This window comes from Pinus tabuliformis, chromosome Q (assembly GCF_031772625.1).
Source record: "Pinus tabuliformis cultivar Carrire ecotype Pingquan chromosome Q, CPIR1, whole genome shotgun sequence".
Taxonomy (NCBI): domain Eukaryota; kingdom Viridiplantae; phylum Streptophyta; class Pinopsida; order Pinales; family Pinaceae; genus Pinus; species Pinus tabuliformis.
In genome coordinates, this window is record NC_142296.1 from 46,746,232 (window position 1) to 46,767,605 (window position 21,374).

The 21,374-nt window shown below is 40.7% G+C and overlaps 1 protein-coding gene and 1 pseudogene across 2 annotated transcripts in view; one reads left to right on the forward strand and one right to left on the reverse strand.

Moving 5' to 3' along the window:
• Positions 1-21,374, forward strand: part of LOC149218223 (DNA-directed RNA polymerase IV subunit 1-like) — a 382,207-nt gene that overhangs the window by 202,496 nt on the left and 158,337 nt on the right. The window lies entirely within an intron of this gene.
• LOC149218224 (oxysterol-binding protein-related protein 1C pseudogene) lies at positions 634-2,816 on the reverse strand (annotated as a pseudogene).

The following is a 21,374-nucleotide window of genomic DNA, read 5'->3' on the forward strand; positions in this document are numbered from 1 at the left end:
AACTGTTCACCTACAGCTAACAGATAACAACTGATGTGCAAAAAGGGATCACTGTAACCTTCACACAAACTCAGAAATTTATTAGAAATTAAGAGAATATACAGGAGGGAATCCTACCTCTTTTACTGTGGTATTGTGATAATAATATGGCTAAATTATGTATAACAGCTGGGGTAATTTTTGAGTAAGGAAGATATTATATGTGACTCTTTAGAGGCCTCATTTGAATGTTATTTGTCCACTGTATATATATATATATTTTCTGAAGTAAAACTATTGAGAAAACACCTATAGAAGTTTTCATACAAACTTGAAGAAAGGTCTCATAGAAGAACTTATACAAACTCAATTATCAAAGAGAAATATCTACGTTGTTGACAGGTACAGAGGAGTGAGTCCCCTAGTAATTATAAAGGAGGATGACTAAACATTAAAATGAATATCTAGAAGATTGTAAGGATATAAACATCATTACCAATTGTTTGTTATAGGAGCATAAATAATAATAAAACGAATCCATCCAAGCAAAATATACAAATACAAGAGACTAATAATAATTAAAAGAATAATATCAAAATATTCAAGAAAGTACTTATCTCTAGAGAATATGTCAACTCCTTTTCGTTCAACTCTTCAAGGAGTTAATCTCGTCCTTGGTCCAAATATGTCAGGACATCCTTCCCAACAAGCATTTTCTCTAGCTTCCCAGTAACCACCAGAATACTTATAAGTGCTTTGGTCATTCTCCCTTCTGAACCAACGGGGCTTCCATCCCTTCTCTTGCAGTTTGTAAGCCTGTCTCTGTTTCTGTTCAAGTCGCAACTTTTCAGCATTCGCTAGATCATATTCTCCACATTCAAGATGGCGTTGATCAGGTCTCAGCCTGGAATCTGTGGGTGGTAACTTCTCCTTAAGTCCAGGTGTCAGCTCATTCAATGTTATAGCAAACGAGGTTAAATTGTATCTCGTGGGACATTCTGGGGGATCATTTTTCCTCCATAAAATCGCAGCCTCTGACATATGATCATAACTCTTGGATTTTACTGCAACATCTCCCATTACAAAATACATGCTTTCATCCCACTTTCCAACCAAAGTTGCTAACTTGTCCCTACTTCTATCATGGACATAACCTTGTACTTGGTGAGGATTTCTTTCAATAATAGCTTGTTCTTTGAATTTCAGTTTGCATGAAAGTCTATTCCCTTTGATATGCATTACTCCATAATGATCACAATTGACTTTTCCTAGAATAAGATTGTAAATTGTCGTTGTCACCTTACTCCAATGGAAAACTTCCCCATCATCAAATTCAAGAGTAAGAATGCCAACAGGTTCTACTTGAATAGATCGTCCCCAGAATTTGCTTTTCAATGTACTATCACCCCAGAAAACCCAGCCTCTCCCTCTGCAATGGCATGCAATAGTCATTGGGTGATGGCTGACCTTTTCAGAAAAGAATCGAAGGCCCTTATCAGGATAGTCAGCTTCATATGTCTCTCCTAATAAGGGATTAAAAGGTTTACATGTCCGGCCCGCTGTGGAAGCATATCCAGATACAGCAAATGCAGCAACATGCAATATCCTCATCAAATGGTTACCTTGTTTCCCATATTCATATGCTCGATCAAGAAGGTGAGAATACTCCATGTCCTCAAAGCATTTTTGTAAAGATGAAATAGGCTCATTAAAATAAACTGGAAGGCAAACTTTGGTCAAGTCTTTTCCTATGTTATCCTTGATCAGTGACCACAAGCTTACATTTTTTTTATTTCTTTAGGTTCCGGTAACCTTTTGTGCCTCTCAACATGAATATACCCAGATTCAACTAGGTCTGTGCATGTGTTAGCCCCATCCACATGTCTTCCAGACCCAGACAGAGGCAATTCAGTAGCTGAAGATTCCCTTAATAACCTAAGTGGCGATTGTCCAGCTAATGAATCTGCAACAAGGAACTCTGTTGTGTCAAAGAAGACATCATCATCCTCATCTGTATCTGCCTCAACTTCAATTCGAATTTCCTTTCCATCATCAATGTCAGATTGGGTTCCTCCGTGACAGTCATCATGCACACTTTCACTTGAAAAATGACCACCTTCCATATGATTTTCTGTTGCATCGACAACTTTTGACTCCAATTCCATCTTTTCTTCCTCGGTCCGTCTTATAGCCTCAATTAGGGAAATATTCTTTTGCTGAAGCAATCTCAATTGTTGTTGCAAGATTGATAATTCAGATTTCATAATGGCCTCACAATCCTTAATTGCCTCGTCAGAGAGACTCTCCCTCTGTAACCGATTTCTTAGCATTTCAGTTGAAATAGTAAATTCTGGAGACTGTGGCAAGACAGCTGAGCCAACCCAACTTGATGGAAATGACTCTTTTGCAGCACGCAATGCATCTATCCATGCTTTTCTGTCTTCCGTTGTCTCTGCACGAAGATGTAATGTCTTTATTCCTATAAAAATGTAAAACCTCTTTTCATCGGACCGACTTTCTTTGATGGAAGAAATCTTGATGTGAACCTTTCCATAATCTTTAGGATATCTCTTTTCCTCGACGAAGTGATAATTTCTCTGCTTTCTTATCAGCTTCTGTGATTCTTCTCCAATAATGCGAACCCCTCTCTGTGTATCTTGACTTACGTAAATCTTATCCGGGCCATGGATTTTGTAGTAAGAAAGAACACCATCCTGTAATGTAAACCATCGCGGCCTCCAGAATTTGCCAAAATTCACCCATTTATAAAGAATTCCGGACACATTAAGGTACTCTGAAGCGTCGATGTTAAATTGGCAACTAGGGCCAAAATCCATGTGGATCAGCTTATTTATGACAGCTGATATTTTTATTGGATCCCTCTCGTCGAGAGGTGTAGGATTGATCCAAAGATCATCCGATTCCGATAAGTATTTATGGAGATATGAATTTATTTTGTTTATATAATTATTACCAAGCCGACCAGCAACTTGAGTAGGCTCAGAAGCCCAATAGACGTGTCTATTCATCATCTACGTTCTAGTATAAATTGGTGAGGATTTGAAGTCATTTTAACACACATTCTTGGTGTGTTCTCCTCCTCTCCACGTCTTGGGTTTTTGGAGAAGGAGGGACACCTAAAATATACAGTAGCTGATGCCCTAGCCGCAGTAGCTGATGCCCTAGCCACAGTTCAGTTGTGCCCTAGCCACAGTGCAGATGATGCCCTAGCCGCAGGCTTATAAGAAGATCTAAATGCAGATAAGAGGAGACTTATGTGCAGCATGAATAAGCCCCTATACTGCTGTCCTAAAAAGGCTCCTATCTGCGGTGCTAAAGAGCCCTATCCACTGTTCCAAAGTGCCCTAACCGCAGGTCAAGAGATGCCCTAAATCCGCAGTCTGTTGAGCCCTTATTCACAGCTAAACAGTGATCCTATTCCACAACAACTGGAGCCTAATACGCAGCTAAGAGGAGGTTCTATACACAGCCAATACGGAGGCCTTAATACGCTGCCTGTAGCAGCCTAAACGCAGTCTACACACAGCATATATATACGCACAGCCTGAAGCACTTGTACACTGTCCACGCTGGAATGAAGACGCAGTCCACCCTTGGTATGACAATCTTCGTATTACATGGATAAGGTATGACTATATGCTGTTGTGGTATGCCTGTAGAATACCTGGTATAAGGATGACCATATCATGGATCTATTCTATAGATCGCATGCCTATTTATAAGGAAAAGCTGTACCCAAGCTACTACAATCTAATAATCATTGTTGCAGTAATGATAAGGATATCAGAGATGGTCATCATGCTGTAGACCTCATTGGAGACCTGGTTGATATAATGAAATGATTGTCATAATAGAAATCTCTGTATAGCAATGAGAGCAGTAAACCAGTCATTGAGTACACATTAGATGGGTGCAGATCCTTGATGTTGAGATCAACACTGTGATATTTGGGTACAGCGTAACATGATGAATGGGCAGCGTGAAGATCATGAGCAGCATGTAGGATGCTGTGTGTTGGCGCTATACTGTAAGGTACAACAAATGAACGAGATGCAGAATGATGATAGGTGAAGGAGTCACCTTGAGAATCAGTTGAAGCAGAATGTCTTCAACTGATCTCATAATTATACGAAATGATCTATGCTAGATCTAGATAAGTCAAAGTATTGACTGCTGTTGTAAATGTACTCTCTCTCTCTCTTTCTCTGCTGAACTTTGAAGATAAAAGAAGATTTGATCAAAGGGTTTCCCCACACATTGTGGGGTTTGTCCCTGGCTCGCGCCATATCTTGTGTCCTCTTGTCTTGGCTTGTCTTCTGCGTTTTGTATTTATGTTCTATCTGCAGTTTATCGTAATGCTGATGTGATTGCTAACAGTGAAAATTTAAATAAATTGCTCAAGCATAGAACATACCTAAAATTTAACATGGTATCGGAGCTGAGGTGAAGACAATGCCCAAGCAAGAGTGAAAGAGCAATCACCAAAGGCAGTTGGGACAAGACAGAAGGATCAATGGGTTCCCCATAATTCACCTAGGGTGAAGTCAAAGCAGAGAATGTTATCAGAATGGCGCAGCAGAAGTTTCTGATGGCCCATCTAATGATCCCTTCATTGGGAAGTTCGGTTCTAAGGGTGAAAGGAAAGGCAGATGCCTTGTTGAAATAAGTTCGGCCGTTATGCGAAGGAGTGTCCGAATGGCAGAGACACATCTCTTGATGAAGATAACAATCATTCCTGGGACATCTTCAATAATCAAAGGAATGACTGGTAATGCAGGTCATCAAGGAAGTGGTCGACTCCTCCACGAAAGCAAGAAACCCCTGAATCTCTTTTATGTACCTGATCGCAAGAAGAACCCGATGACCATCTCAGAAATGGAAATCAAAGGTTACAAGATGGCACTTATCAATGGAAAGGTACGTGTTTGAAAATATATCTTGTTAAGATGTTTTGAGTTCTGGGTTGTATCAAGTTGCAGGAAGTCCACTGGGGACCATGTCCGTTGACTCAGCACTGGAGGTCTGTGAGTCAGATGGTGACTCGGATGCTTGAATTCAAAGAGGAGCATGTAGGTACATGTCTGAAATGTACCGAAGGAAAATATTATAAGGGGACCATTCCCTTCATGCAGCAGGTCCACAGGCTTGGAACAACCCGAGGAGTTTAAGACTCATGATCGGGAATCTCATGTATACAGGTGGAAGAAAGCTCTCTATGGCTTGAAGCAAAACACCTCGGGCATAGTATGAGAGGATTGATAGCTGTCTAATGCAGCTGAGACTCACCAGGAGTGAAACTGATCCAAACCATTACTCGAAGGTTGTGGATGATAAACCTCTCATACCGGCACCTATGTCTGACAGGTGCAGACCCTCTCATTTATAGGAGATAGAGGGAGTTGGATTCTGAATGTGAAAAGATAAGCTGCAAGCCTGTGACTACCTCAAGGGTCTTAACTTTCAGAAATTATATGGTAGTGATGTCGGACCTGATTTGGGAAATGCCTCTGAGTTTTATAAACTCATTCGCGTTGATGTTCTTGGAGAACCTCTGTCCGGACATCTGTGTTGCAGTTAGCATGGTGAGCTCATATTTGGTTGAGCCTCACTGGATTGGTGCCAAGAATCTTCTGAGGTATCTTCAGGGCACAATCTCTCATGGATTGAGATACACTGCCGAAAAGATGAAATTGCATTATTATTCGAATGCTGAATGGGCAGGCAGTGTGGAGGATCACTAAAGCACTTTTAAGTGCTCTTTCTCTTTGGAATCTGCCTCGATACCCTGGATGAGCAGGAAGCAGACGTCGGTGACTCTGAGCACCACCAAGGCAGAATACATTGCTGCTTGTATGGCCTTCTGTGAGGCAGTCTGGTTGCTGAAGCTCTTCAGTGAGCTGTTTGTTCACATGATGAGTACCACTGTGATTCTCTGTGACAACCAGAGGTGGGATTCGATTATTGAGGAATCCCGTATTCGTCGATTGCTCCAGCAGATAGACATCATGGTAAGTCGATGAGCAAGGAGGCTCCATCGCATTAGGATGATGCACAGGACGGAGCCCCTAGGAAAGATCAAATTTGTGATTTTCTTGAACGACTTGGAGTCGTCGAGAGACCTTTGAAGAAGGGTCCTACATGTTGTATACATTGAGCTCTGGGAGCTCTGGGGGGCTTGCAGTTCTACTGGAGCAACATATGACCACAGGGTGACTCACCCTCCCCTGGTGGTGTGCACTGGAACAAGATGATTCGCTCTCTTGTGGGACAAGATGATTCGCTCTCTTGTGGAACAGGATGATTCGCTCTCCTGTGTAGCAGGATTGATTAGTTCTCCTGTGAGGCCTGGATTGATGTGTTCTCCATGGCGATTGTGCCAGGATGATTAGTTCTCCTGTGAGGCCTGGATTGATGTGTTCTCCATGGCGATTGTAGCAGGATTGATGTGTTCTCCTGTGAGGACAGGATTGATTAAGTTCTCCTGTCGAGGCATCCTACCCATGCAGTCTGGGACTCATGGGAAGTACCTCTCATCTGATCAATGAGCAGGGAAATGAAGTTAGGGACCATAGTAGTACCGATGGACGCATCGTTGTATCTACCGTACTCCCTATGCTAGGATGACCTCCATTGATCTGGGATCAATGATACTGGTCTGGGACCAGTGGTAGGAGTTGTACATACTATGACGCTGACTTCGGGTCGGCTGAAACTGGTCTGGGACCAGTGGTACATACTCCGAGACTGACTTCGTGTCAGTGCAGGACTGGTCTGGGACCAGTGAGAGTCGTACATACTATGATGCTGACTTCAGGTCGGTTGGGACTGGTCTGGGACCAGTAGTACACTCTCTGAGCCTGCGGTACTAGTCTGGGACTAGTGAGAGTCGTACATACTATGACGCTGACTTCGGGTTGGTTGAGACTAGTCTGGGACTAGTGGTACGCACTCTGAGACTGACTTCGGGTCAGTGGAGAATGGTATGAGACATTCTCGATCAATTCTTCTTCTTCATAGTTCAGCAGAGCTGAGCAGAGCAGAGCTAGCAGAGCCAGCAGAGCAGAGCCAGCAGAGCTGAGCAGAGCAGAGCTAGCAGAGCCGAGCAGAGCAGAGCTAGCAGAGCCAGCAGAGCTGAGCAGAGCAGAGCTAGCAGAGCTGAGCAGAGCAGAGCTAGCAGAGCTGAGCAGAGCAGAGCTAGCAGAGCCAGCAGAGCTGAGCAGAGCAGAGCTGAGCAAAGCAGAGTTAGCAGAGCCAGCAGAGCTGAGCAGAGTTGGGCAGAGCAGTGCAGGGCACTGATGGCCGAGATTGTACAGTCGGACTTATGGATCACTGGATGGAGTTCTCCCTAGTTGAGAGGGAGTGTTAAATTGGCAACTAGGGCCAAACTCCATGTGGATCAGCTTATTTATGACAGCTGATATTTTTATTGGATCCCTCTCGTCGAGAGGTGTAGGATTGATCCAAAGATCATCCGATTCCGATAAGTATTTATGGAGATATGAATTTATTTTGTTTATATAATTATTACCAAGCCGACCAGCAACTTGAGTAGGCTCAGAAGCCCAATAGACGTGTCTATTCATCATCTACGTTCTAGTATAAATTGGTGAGGATTTGAAGTCATTTTAACACACATTCTTGGTGTGTTCTCCTCCTCTCCACGTCTTGGGTTTTTGGAGAAGGAGGGACACCTAAAATATACAGTAGCTGATGCCCTAGCCGCAGTAGCTGATGCCCTAGCCACAGTTCAGTTGTGCCCTAGCCACAGTGCAGATGATGCCCTAGCCGCAGGCTTATAAGAAGATCTAAATGCAGATAAGAGGAGACTTATGTGCAGCATGAATAAGCCCCTATACTGCTGTCCTAAAGAGGCTCCTATCTGCGGTGCTAAAGAGCCCTATCCACTGTTCCAAAGTGCCCTAACCGCAGGTCAAGAGATGCCCTAAATCCGCAGTCTGTTGAGCCCTTATTCACAGCTAAACAGTGATCCTATTCCACAGCAACTGGAGCCTAATACGCAGCTAAGAGGAGGTTCTATACACAGCCAATACGGAGGCCCTAATACGCTGCCTGTAGCAGCCTAAACGCAGTCTACACACAGCATATATATACGCACAGCCTGAAGCACTTGTACACTGTCCACGCTGGAATGAAGACGCAGTCCACCCTTGGTATGACAATCTTCGTATTACATGGATAAGGTATGACTATATGCTGTTGTGGTATGCCTGTAGAATACCTGGTATAAGGATGACCATATCATGGATCTATTCTATAGATCGCATGCCTATTTATAAGGAAAAGCTGTACCCAAGCTACTACAATCTAATAATCATTGTTGCAGTAATGATAAGGATATCAGAGATGGTCATCATGCTGTAGACCTCATTGGAGACCTGGTTGATATAATGAAATGACTGTCATAATAGAAATCTCTGTATAGCAATGAGAGCAGTAAACCAGTCATTGAGTACACATTAGATGGGTGCAGATCCTTGATGTTGAGATCAACACTGTGATATTTGGGTACAGCGTAACATGATGAATGGGCAGCGTGAAGATCATGAGCAGCATGTAGGATGCTGTGTGTTGGCGCTATACTGTAAGGTACAACAAATGAACGAGATGCAGAATGATGATAGGTGAAGGAGTCACCTTGAGAATCAGTTGAAGCAGAATGTCTTCAACTGATCTCATAATTATACGAAATGATCTATGCTAGATCTAGATAAGTCAAAGTATTGACTGCTGTTGTAAATGTACTCTCTCTCTCTCTTTCTCTGCTGAACTTTGAAGATAAAAGAAGATTTGATCAAAGGGTTTCCCCACACATTGTGGGGTTTGTCCCTGGCTCGCGCCATATCTTGTGTCCTCTTGTCTTGGCTTGTCTTCTGCGTTTTGTATTTATGTTCTATCTGCAGTTTATCGTAATGCTGATGTGATTGCTAACAGTGAAAATTTAAATAAATTGCTCAAGCATAGAACATACCTAAAATTTAACAGTCGACCACCGCTTTGACACCCATTTTTTTTTCTGCTGCAATTTTAGACATTTCTTCCGTATCGTTTAAACGACAATGGATAGCATGCGAATCGTCATGGATACCACTGCGGGAAATCGATTACAGCGGTTACGCATCGATCACTACAGATTTATCCGGCCCTTGCGCCGATGATTACTGCAGAGATTTCATCATTCGCTGGAATAGAAACACCAATTATGGCGATTTCCAGGCTTCCTATTCACTTTATTTTTGAATTTCAAACATCTTTTCATCGAAATTTGAGCTCTTGAATATCATTATTTTTTTTTTAACACTTCGAAGAATTGTTTGCCGCAGCTTGTTTCAAAACGTCATAAACCAGATAAATGTCAGAGAAGAATCATTGAAAGAAAGAAAGAAAACCCCGACGAATAGAATTGAATTCCGATAAACAATTGAACTGTCACGGGCGTAGGAAGCGAATGCAGGAGTAAAGCAATAATTTATTTAATAAAATTTCCCTGGTCACAAGGACAGGGGTTTGAAATTGCATTACGGAAGCAATACCAGTACCAAATAGGTTAGAAATTTGATCAATCTTCACAAAATCAAGCTTCACAATGGACAATTTTACCCAGCAGAATTTAACCGCAAAATTTACACGGGCGTAGGGCCTGTGAGGTCGCAGGGTTTGAACGACGGGCTCCGATACCATATGTAGTGACTGTACTAAGTTAAAGAGTCATTACTGAAACTGTAAAGATTACTGAAACTGTGAAACTGTATTAATTGATTTGATGAAGTACTTACCTGGTCTGCTACGGATGTTGCGATGAGGATGCTTCAGAACTTCTCCAGCGCTCTCGTTACCGAATGACCAAAAACCACCCAGCCAAACCGAGTATACCTAGATACTCAATCCAGTATGCTTCTCAACCGATGCATACCGTTCCCCCGTGCCCAGAAACTTCAAAACAAGCAGGGCTCCATAGTTCCGGATTATAAGTAGTATGTATAAATTTCCTCTCCTTCCTCTTGCCCCCTTCTTCCGCTTCGGCCTCTCCTTATGTACTGTTCATTAGCGGTGGTCGCTCTCTCCACCTACGAGCCCACCGCTTCCTTTCTCAGCGACACCTCCTCAACATCCTGAGTCGTATCTTTCTTTTAAGGATATATTGACATGTGTGATTTTACTTTGATTAAAATTTTATTTGTTTAACTAAAATGTCCTAAGTTCATACATAGGAACTTTATTTTGATTTAATTTATCCCTTTAATAATTTATTGACATACTTTATTAAAATTCTGAGATAGATAATTATTTAACTTGATTTTTAAGAATTTACATAATTCTTTACATCTATTGTCTTTATAACCCTTTTACTTTATACTTTTAAACTTAATATCATTGGTAATCGCTCATTAATCATGAGGCATTAAGTAATATGTGCTGATGGGTGACTGCAACTTTTCTATTTGAAGGAGTGTCAGGATATTTAATATTTTAGGTAATTTAGAATATAGTTACTAGTGCAGTGCATGCGGTACATGCATATGTAGCTATCATATGCATGCATCGTATGCATGCTAATATTCTCGTGCTCTCTATATTAATGATGGGTCACTACAGTCTTGTCTTTGCAGTCTTATGTATGGGGTGTGTTAGGAGTTTTAATCATTATGTGTCCCATAAATCAGATTATGTAGCAGAGATATTGGCAACTTTAGTTATTTCAAAATAGTAAACACAAGAGAATGAGGGGATCAAATGAAACCAAACTGCCACCCCAAAAGCCTGCAGAAGTAAAGGAAAACAACGCTAAACAAGTGTGCTAGAGCTGTCCAAAATATACACTAGAGAATGGACAACAGAGTGATAAAACCCATAGGCTTTATCAGAAGTATAAAAGAATGATGTCAAACAACTTAATCACTTATATAAAAAAATGATAATTGTAGGATAAAGAATGATGACAAGAACATATGATCACACAAAGATGGTATTACAAATGAGGCGTGAATTGTGTATTTATAGTTTATACACATGTCAATTAGAGCATGTTGATGTTTGTACTATGTAGCTCAGGTAGGTATTTTTGCATAGGCCTTAGTGTCTAGGCTTGCAAAAGTCATCCAAATTCTGTTTAGAATACTTGCTCAATTCTGAAGTTTCTTTTGTAATTTTGCCTAAGTCTAACTTAGGAAAAACACATAATTAATTATGTTTGTTATTGAGTTAAAGAAACTAAGAAAAAGTAAATTATTTACTTTAGTGAAAATGTTTTGATCTTAGCCATTGATCTAAAGTGGGTTAGGATTTAATTCTATCCATCCATCACATTTGAGCTTAGGGTTAGGGATTTTTCTCAATGATAAGTTATAAAAGAAAGGATACAACAGTGAGTGAGCACAAGACTTGAGAGGAGCTCTCAATGATTGGGTGGAGAGGTAGCTTCATCAAAGTTTGCCAAGTCTGCGGAAGGTGCAAGGGTGCAGCGAGGGAGATCCAGATCAGCCAAGCAGATCAAATGACTGATCTAGGGCTTGATCAATAGGATCAAATCGAGGGTATGTTGTATTTGTAAATTCCTTAGAGGGCCATTTTCCTAGGAAGGGAGCTTGAGTAGATTCAGATATTATTTTAATGAATACTATTGATTGGGTAGAAATTTATGTGTGTCTATATGAGATATTGGTTAACGTTTTCATTGCTTTCAATGTATATTGTTTATGTGGAGATCCCAATAAAAAATTGATTCAGTAGATTAGTAGATAAATCAACTAGGAATTAATGGCTAGGTTGTTGGGTTAAAGGAAATTCAACAATGTGTTGTCTTAAGAGGGGTTAATGGGCCCACATGGGCACGGTGGACTTTCCAAGAGGGTTATTGAGCCTACATATCAACGTTGATAAGATTGACCTTAACCATAACCTAGTATTACAATAAATGATGGTCTGGCCATAATTAATGACTAAAAAAATGCATTAATGATTGAGATAGTTGTGGACATGTGAAAATTACACAAGTTTCAGCACTACCCCTTAAGTTGAATAGGAGGCCACAAATAGAAATGCTGGTTACAAATGTAAACAAGTTTATAGGTACCCGACACAACATAAGGTCAGCCAAGATCAAAACATAGCCATGGACAAAATACAAATGAGAGTATGTTTATGGATACCTATCTCTAATACAACTGTGAGTGGGTTTATGAATACCCATTGCAAATAGGTTATTTCCAAGATAAAATAGTGAGTGGGTTTTTTCATTCTCAATTCAAGATAGGGTTGACCCTATTCACAACACTACCCCTCAATTTGAACATAAGGACTTTAAGAGAACACATTACATGAAAACTTTCCCCATTAATGTGGAACATGGGCCATATTAGAATAATGCTATTTTAGTGTTTAATGCTCATCTGTGATTGTAATTAGCAGTTTCTTGTTAGAAACTTGCTGCTTCTATATTCTTAGTAGAAACTTGCTGTTTCTACTTTCTTAGTAGAAACTTGCTGTTTTTGTAAATACAATTGTATTATATATTGAGCTTCACTACTGATTGTAATTCAATTCATTCATTGATTATGGTATTAGAGCTCGGGTATTTTTTCGAAATAATTTTTCATTGTGTGAAAAATTTTCTCTCTAGGGGTTTGAATTTGCTGCATCATTGCAGATGCCATTGTTTCATCTGAGTGCTTGCTTTCTCGCTCTTTGAGTTGTTCTTCGGTGAGGGTTTCTGGTGTCATCCGAGAGATTCGATACACTTCCCTCGTGCTTCGTGCTAGCCAGGCTCGAACTACTCCCATCCCGTCTCATTGGACCGAACGCTGTTTGACATTCTTCGAACTTGGATTTTATTTTTTTTACCCCGTGGATTTTTTTGTGGGAGGTTAGGCTCTGCTGCTGCGTCTAACCCTAGATCTGTTCCATGAGTGTCGGCTGTTGGTGGAAAACACCACGAACGTCACCACCACGAGACCGACGGCCTTTCGCGGCAAAGATCGAGACTGGAATAGTTACTCTATTTATGCACCAGTGGCAATAAGATACTGTGTCTAAAAGGAGTTCTTCAGCATCTGCGAGAAGGGGTCGAATTGGCGGCCTTTCGAACTAGAGTTCAAATTCCAGCGATTCATTGCCACTTTGGCGTTGGGATTGTTGACGTGAAGGTTAATGGTAGTGTCGGGACCGAATTGCACTTGAATTTGTAGGAGAATATCGCTGTGCGGTTTTTTAACTTGTTCAATCCATTTGAACTAAAGTTCAATTTACATCGCAATTTATTTGGGTTGAGTATAGTTGGAACTCATGACCTCCTCTCGCTGCTCCACCATACTGCTCTTGCAAGGCTGCCTTGCCCATTAGCGAGTTCGTCGACAGAAGCTCCGAAGAAGCTGCAGACAGTAGGTCGGTCGAGGGCAACGGGCATAGCAATTGCTCTGTGGTCGTGTCGGGCGTCCACGATGTGAAGGAAGAGTGCTTGAAGGCCTCGCCCATCAAAACATGCTCGGCGTCAAGCCGGAAAGCATCCATCCATCTAGCACTGCACCACGATGATCTGCAACAGCGATGCATTACCAGCAACGTGTTTGACGATTTGACGGAACGGATTTGCAACGCATTAACAGCAGGGCATTTGGCGGAGGAAAAATGGTCATTTCTATCTTGCACGTGGGCCCATATTCACTATCCTGGTGGGTTACGTATTTTTGGGACAGTCAACTTTGGTATGTTATATAGCCTTTTTTTTTGCATAGAGACCACGAATTGCTGGCAACTTGCCTGTATCAATTTCTCAGTATATATATTTTTTTGACTCTTCAGAAAAAATATATATTTTTTTGCATACAAATATTCTCCAAGTTTGTTTTGATTCTGTCAGATTTTGTCTGGATCAGCCGACATCTGCATTGAAATCCGTGTCGGATTCCTTTGGTGTTTTTTGTGTCTTGGAAAACGTGCAGATGGCTTCGTTAACCAATCTGATGTTGGATGGCAGTCAGCGCTTTAATGGCACCAACTATAACATCTGGAAACAGAGAATGTTGACCATTTTTGAATATAGGCGCCTTGACCAGCTCGTTTTGGGAAAAGAGCTCCGTCCTGGTACACCTGGTACAGATCAAGATAAGTTTGATGATCGAAATCGAGAGGCTATTATGCTTCTCAAACTTTTTGTGACTGATGATCAGTTACCACCAATTCCTTCAGGCAAGACAACTGCCAAAATTTGGCAACATTTGAAGGAATTGCATGAAACATTCGACAAGAGCAGAGCTTTCTTTCTAAAGAATCAGTTGTTCTCCATCATGATGGACGAACATATGTCTTTACAGGAACATCTTAACAAGATTAAAGACATTTGCGATAAGCTCAAAGCCATTGGTCAGACCATGGAGGAAGAAGATATGGTGGTCATCACTCTGAAAAGTCTATCGAAACCTTATGAACACTTCATAGAAACACTCAACATTACCACCACTAATGTTGATCTGAAGTTTCCGGAGTTATGCACCAAAATCTTGCAGTAGGATCATTGGAAACAACAATTTGGTAGTGGTGCTTCATCAGCCTCCTCAGAAAATGCTTTTGCTGCCAAATATCAATCCTCTCAGTCATTTCAGCAGAAAGGTTCTTCTTAGCCTTCTGATCCTGCTAGGAAGAAAAATGTGCAGTGTAATTACTGTCACAAGTTCGACCACATGAAGAAGGATTGCCGACAGAGGATTGCTTCTAAATAGAAGAAACAGGGAGGATCTCATCAGACAACGAATGTTGCAGAACATTCCAAGCAGATGGAATCTGCTTTTTATGCCTTTATGGCTAAGAAGTCCTCAGATCATGCCCCGTCTTCTGCCTAGTACATTGACTCTGGTGCATCACGTCATTTCTCTCACAGGCCTGACTGGTTTATTGACTTCTCATCTTTTAGTGATTCCGTGGTATTCGGTGGAGGTGAGGAGTACACAGTGGTTGGTAGAGGTACAGTTTAGATCTAGTTTGGTGGGCGCACACTCATATTTTTGAATGTGTACTATGTTCCTGGAATGGAAATTAATTTGTTGTCTGTCAGCCAGATTATGAGGAACTCTCCTCAGCTCGATGTGGTGTTCAGTGCACACAAGTGCTCCATTATTGATAAGGAAACTCGTCTTATGATTGTTTTTGGCCTAGAAGATCATGGCCTATACAGGCTTCTTGACACCGGTGATTCTCCAGAAGTGGCTCTAGCAGCTCGTGTTTCTCCCATCAACAGTCTGTGGCATCAGAGATATGGGCATCTAAACATTCAGTATCTCTCTCAGCTATCTCGGGAAGGACTTGTGTCAGGGTTACCTAATATTCAGACTCAGCAGTTGGGAGTGTGTGGCGCCTGTGAAGCTGGCAAGCAACATCGGTCTTCATTCGAAGATGGAGAATCTTGGCGCGCATCTAAGGTACTCCAGTTAATTCATGCTGATATTTGTGGTCCTATGAATACATCTTCTATTATTGGTTGCAAATATTTTTTGCTTATTGTAGATGATTTCAGTAGAAAGATGTGGGCGTACTTTCTAAAACATAAATCTAATGTATTTAGTATCTTTCAGAAATTTAAGTCCTTAGTTGAAAAAGAGTCTTGTTGTAATATCATAACTCTTAGGATAGATAACGGGGGGGGGGGGAATTTTGTTTTTCTGCTTTCTCCAACCTCTTTGATACCCATGGCATCAAATGCCAGTTAACTACACCCTACACTCCTCAGCAGAACAGTGTTGTCGAACGTCGCAACTATACAGTTGTTGAAATGGCTCGTTCCATGTTACAACATAGGAGTGTTCCGAACAAATTCTGGGCTGAAGCAGTGTTCTTAACCGATCACCTACTCAGGTTGTTAAGGGGAAGACTCCAGTAGAGGTTTGGCCTGGTCGTAAGCCTAAGATCATTCACCTCAAAGTATTTGGCTTGGTTGCATATGTTTGGATTCCAGCTGCTAAGCGCTCTAAGTTGGATTCCAAAAGCGAGAAACTCATGATGACAGGGTACAGTGATCACCACAAGGCCTATAGGCTGATAGATATAGCCACTGGTCGTCATAGCTTCAGTTGGGACGTAGTATTTGATGAAGAAAGAGGATTCTTTCAGTCTCCTCCTTCTGAGCAGTGTTCTGAGGATTAGCCTCACAGTGTTCTTCTTCCGTTAGGTCCACTTGATGGGGGGGATGATGCAGCATCAGTATTTGATGATGCACTACCTGAGCTTCCTCCGGAAAATAACCCTCCTCTTGCTGCTCCTATTGTTCCTGAGCCTCCTACACCTCCTCCTGATATTAGTTCCTTTACTATTTGGCCTAAATGGTGGGCTAAAACTATTGGTGATCTTTGGGATAATGAGCTCCTTGAAGGTAGAACTTCCAGAAATAAGAGCAAACAACTGTCTACAGTAGCTTTTGCTCTTATGGCTAACCTACACAGTATTTTTGAGCCTCAAACTTATTTAGAGGCTAAGGGTACACCTGAGTGGGAATAAGCTATGAAGCTGAATTCCAGAGTCTTCAGAAGAATCACACTTGGACCCTTTCTGATCTTCTTGCAGGGAAAATCCCATTACAACCCTAGACAAGTATAAGGCTCGCCTTGTTGCTCGAGGGTTCTCATAGAAGGAAGTCATAAATTATGAGGAGACCTTTGCTCCTGCAGCCAAGATGAGTACCATATGGCTTGTCCTTGCCTTAGCAGCTCAGTTCAATTGGAAAGTCCATCAGATGGATGTAAAGAGTGCTTTTTTGAATGGTGACTTACGGGAAGAAGTCTACATGACGCAGCCTCCAGGATTCAAGGTTGCCAGCCAAGAACAGAAAGTCTGTAGATTAGTCAAAGAACTCTATGGTCTAAAACAAGCCCCCCGGGCTTGGTACATGAAAATTGACAAGTACCTAGCAGATCATGGCTTTCAGCAGAGTCCATCTGATGCAAACCTGTATATCAAACATACTGGTGATGATTGTCTATGTGGATGATCTTATCATTACTGGTAGTTCAACACATTTGATCCATGGGATTAAACATAATTTGTGCAACACTTTCGATATGACAGATTTGGGACTTCTTCATTACTGTTTAGGGGTGGAAGTATGGTAGATTGAGAACAACATATTTCTCTCTCAGTCCAAATATGCCAGAAATCTTGTGGACAGATTCAAAATGCAGGATTGCAAACCTGCCACGACTCCTATGGAACCAGGGCTCAAACTTTCAGCTCAGTCATCCTCACCACTTGTGGATGAAACTTTATTCAGGCAGTTAGTGGGCAACCTCATCTACCTTACTGCCACTCGACCTGATATTAGTTTTGCAGTAAGCTACATTTCACCTGATCATTGGATAGCAGCAAAGCGTGTGCTGCGTTATGTAAGAGGCACTCCTAATTGTGGACTTCTGTACACTCGGAGTTCAGATCCTACACTCAGTGGTTACACAGATTCAGACTAGGCTGGTTCGGCTGATGACCGTAAATCTACAACTGGGTATGTGTTTAGTCTGGGATCTGGTGCTGTCACATGGACTAGTAAGAAGCAGCAGGCAGTGGCTCTCTCCTCGACAAAAGCAGAGTATCAGGGAGCAATTAAGGCATCTTGTGAGGCAGTTTGGCTTCGATGTATGCTTGTGGATATGCATGTTTCCCAAGCAGGTCCTACTCCCTTGTTCTGTGATAATTAGGGAGTGCTCAAACTCGCCAAGAATCTAGTCTTCCATGAACAAACAAAGCATGTGGAAACCCATTGTCACTACATTCGACAGCTTGTTGAAGATTGATCCATTCAGTTGCTGTATGTTCCCACAATGGAGCAACCAACAGACATCTTCACCAAGCCTCTTGGTCCTGATAAGTTTGTAAAATTCAGAGGGTCTATAGGTGTTGTAAATAGATTGAGCATTAAGGTAGGGTATTAGAATAATGCTATTTTAGTGTTTAATGCTCATCTGTGATTGTAATTAGTAGTTTCTTGTTAGAAACTTGCTGTTTCTATATTCTTAGTAGAAATTTGTTGTTTCTGTAAATACAATTGTATTATTTATTGAGTTTCATTGCTCATTGTAATTCAATTCATTCATTGATTAAGTGAGTGGGTTTCTCCATTCTCAATTCAAGATAGGGTTGACCCTATTCACAACACTACCCCTCAATTTGAACATAAGGACTTTAAGAGAACACATTACATGAAAACTTTCCCCATTAATGTGGGACATGTGCGATATCATGAAGATATAACTTTGCTAGAGTTCCATATCTCCAACACTAATGTAGTTCCACAACTTGGTGAAGGTGTCTTTGTAGAGGTATAAAAGAAGCATTTGTTGAAGGACATTGATTGACTAAAGGTAACTTGGTAAGGATGTCCTTGTAGAGGAATAAAAAGTGCATTTGCCGAAACATGTTGACAGACTAAAGATACATTTGATCATGAAGTTGTTGAGTGTAGTGTGTCTAAATAGGATCACCATCACATTGTGCAAGGAGGAGATTGACTAAAATATGTTGAGAACTTTGTTGCAAAAAATGCCCGCCCTATTGTGCTAGACGTGTTTTGGTACGAGAACTCCGAAACAAGCCTTAAATGTGTTTCCATGGCGGTAAAACGTGTTTGACCCCCTCAAAAATGTGTTTTAGGTTGTACAACATGCTTGTGTGTGCTGAATGCAAATTATTCTTAAAAGATAAATAATTTATGAGTGGGGTAGTCTAATATTCAATCCCAGATCCCTACTAATGCTATGCAATTAATGGTAATGTTAATGTTAAAGGTAAAAGGGACATTCTCCTATATCTTTGATTTTCATCCTTTTACTTAAATTTTAGACATTGCCATTAATCGTTGTGGTTCCAACCTCATTGGATTTCATATGGAGAAAGTAGAATTTTAGGTCCCACTCAAAATCTAGTAGAATTAAAGGTTTTCAGGTTTTCAGGTTTTTTTTTGGCGGGGAGGGTGGGGGGAGTTGCAACAATTCCACTGGATTATGTTGTGTCTGAGGGTATGGAACTAGAATTCAATCAAGAGCACCAAGCAATCTAAGTACCTTGATGTTAGTGGCATAGATTGTTGAACTCTTCATTGATGACCCTAATAAAAGTGTAACCATCACTCAAACAAAATTTGGATTTGACCTATTAAGCTTTTTCTATACTATTTTAATGCTTAGAGGGTGATATTAATGATGAGGATCCCAATATAGGCAATTATTTTGATGATATACAAGTATTTGTTATAACATGATTTTCTTGAGACTTGGGCCTTGGCACTTGCTTATTTAATCATGAATCAGTATCCATATTCTTAATTATAATGCTAAAACTTGAAAATTAAATGCTTTCCTTGAAAATTTTTAGTATAATTTCCTGAAATACACACACACACAAACACACACACGCTATGTTTCCCTATTACTTGATTTTTGGGGAAACACCCACACACACTAACGTTTTCCCATTTTAGATACATTTTTTCACTTTCCCGCAACATGCAACTTAGGTGGAGAATCATTCATAGAATCATTTGTAAAAGATATTGGGATGGGTCTTGTGCAGTTGTGAATAGAGTCTCCAACAAAGAAAGTCAAAAATCACTTCACTCCCCCAAAAGAACAATTGGGCATAGGCCTTGTTATCGACCAAACAAGTTAGGTTGCTAAGGTCCATGCAACTTGCTATGATTGTTACACATAGGATGTGGACCCATTATCACTTTGGCCCAAATCCCCACTCTTTGGGTTCAACATCTCTAAAAGGGCTATGGGAGGATTCCCTTTGAATAGTTCAACCAACCAAATGAGAATCATTGCTTTAGACAAAGTTTATGGATGAAGTGGAGGAGTTACTGTTTGTTTTCCTACTGGTTTATTGTGTAAAAGTCTACAACAAATACCTCTAAATCAGCAAGGTAATTACTCAAATTCAAGAGATATGACAATGCAAATATCTAATATGAGTGTTTAATTAATTTGCTAACCAATTGTGCAATTATTTTTGGGATTAAAGCTTTGGTTAGAGTGGTTCGCTTATTAATTTGCTTGCCATCTTGTGACTATAGAATGAAAAATCTGCAAGGAAAAGTGCAGGACAACAACAATTCCCCTTGAAAATAGCCACCCAAGTAGTGCATCAACACTTTAGATTGAAGGTTTAGGGGTGAGGAGGCTAAGAGATGTATGATAGATCCTTTTAGTTCAATACCAAGCCTTATGCCAGAAATAAGATGCAATTTTTAGCAAGTTGAAAATTGCCTTGTTGAGGACGGGGTCAAACCCCATTGGGTGCACAACCAAGGAAATTTCAAGCAAATGAAATAAACTTACAACTGTTGGAAAATAGTATTTTTAGATTCTATAAACAAGATATTGTCAAGTAAATTCAATGTAGGGTTTTCCTACAAGGTTTTAGTTGAGATACTTGGGAAAGTGCTTCAAACCTTGAAATCAATTGGGTCTATTATGCTACAAAAATATACCATTGCAAATATGCAACAAAAAACTCAATATACAATGTATGGAAATAAATCTCTACATTGGGTATATTGATCCTTGTGTTTAATCGAACTTTATTGCTCAAACTTCCAAGGCGCAAATCTAGCTATTTGATGATAAGATCTTGAAAAACAAACTAATCTAAAAAAATGATTTTTAACTTATAAAATGGTTATTGAAAATGACTCACCATTTATGACAATACTTTACCTCGAGTTGCAGAGTTGTGAGTCGTAGAGGACCATGGGTCTAATAATCACGTCCACATAGGCTAGGACCAGATGGAGAGTGTCCAAACCTTGCTTCTTAGGCACATCATCCAATGCAAACGTATAATCCCATAGCCCATTATTTAGGCCTATTTTGGTGCCCACCCCTCTCACCATGACGTAATCTTTCACTTGGTTTCCTCCACATAATTAGATCTCTCAGAGATTTAGTTGTTGGGAGAGATCGATACCTCTACCTTGAACTTTGTTTCTTGGAGGCCCTCACTTTGGCTCACCCCTTAGGCAATAAACAAGGTTGGTTCTTAGATGTTTCTAGGCTTCTCCAAACACTAACAATCTCCTTAGAGCATCTTGTCCCCTTGAGATTCTCCCTTGCTACATCAAGCCATCTTGTGCTACCTAGATAGGTACTAAATTAGTCCATCAAAGAGGATATCTACAAATTGTACATTCAGGTCAGTTGGACTCTGCCTCCTTCGACGATCTTGGGCCGAAGATGTCCTTCTACCTCTTGTATTTGTTGGAGTTATAGAATGGCATCATCGTTCAACCTTGATACATGCATAGACATTGGATGCACTCACTCAGGATCCCTTTGGGAAAACTTAGGGTTGGTTCTCATCAACTTCGAGCGAAGATTAACTGCCAT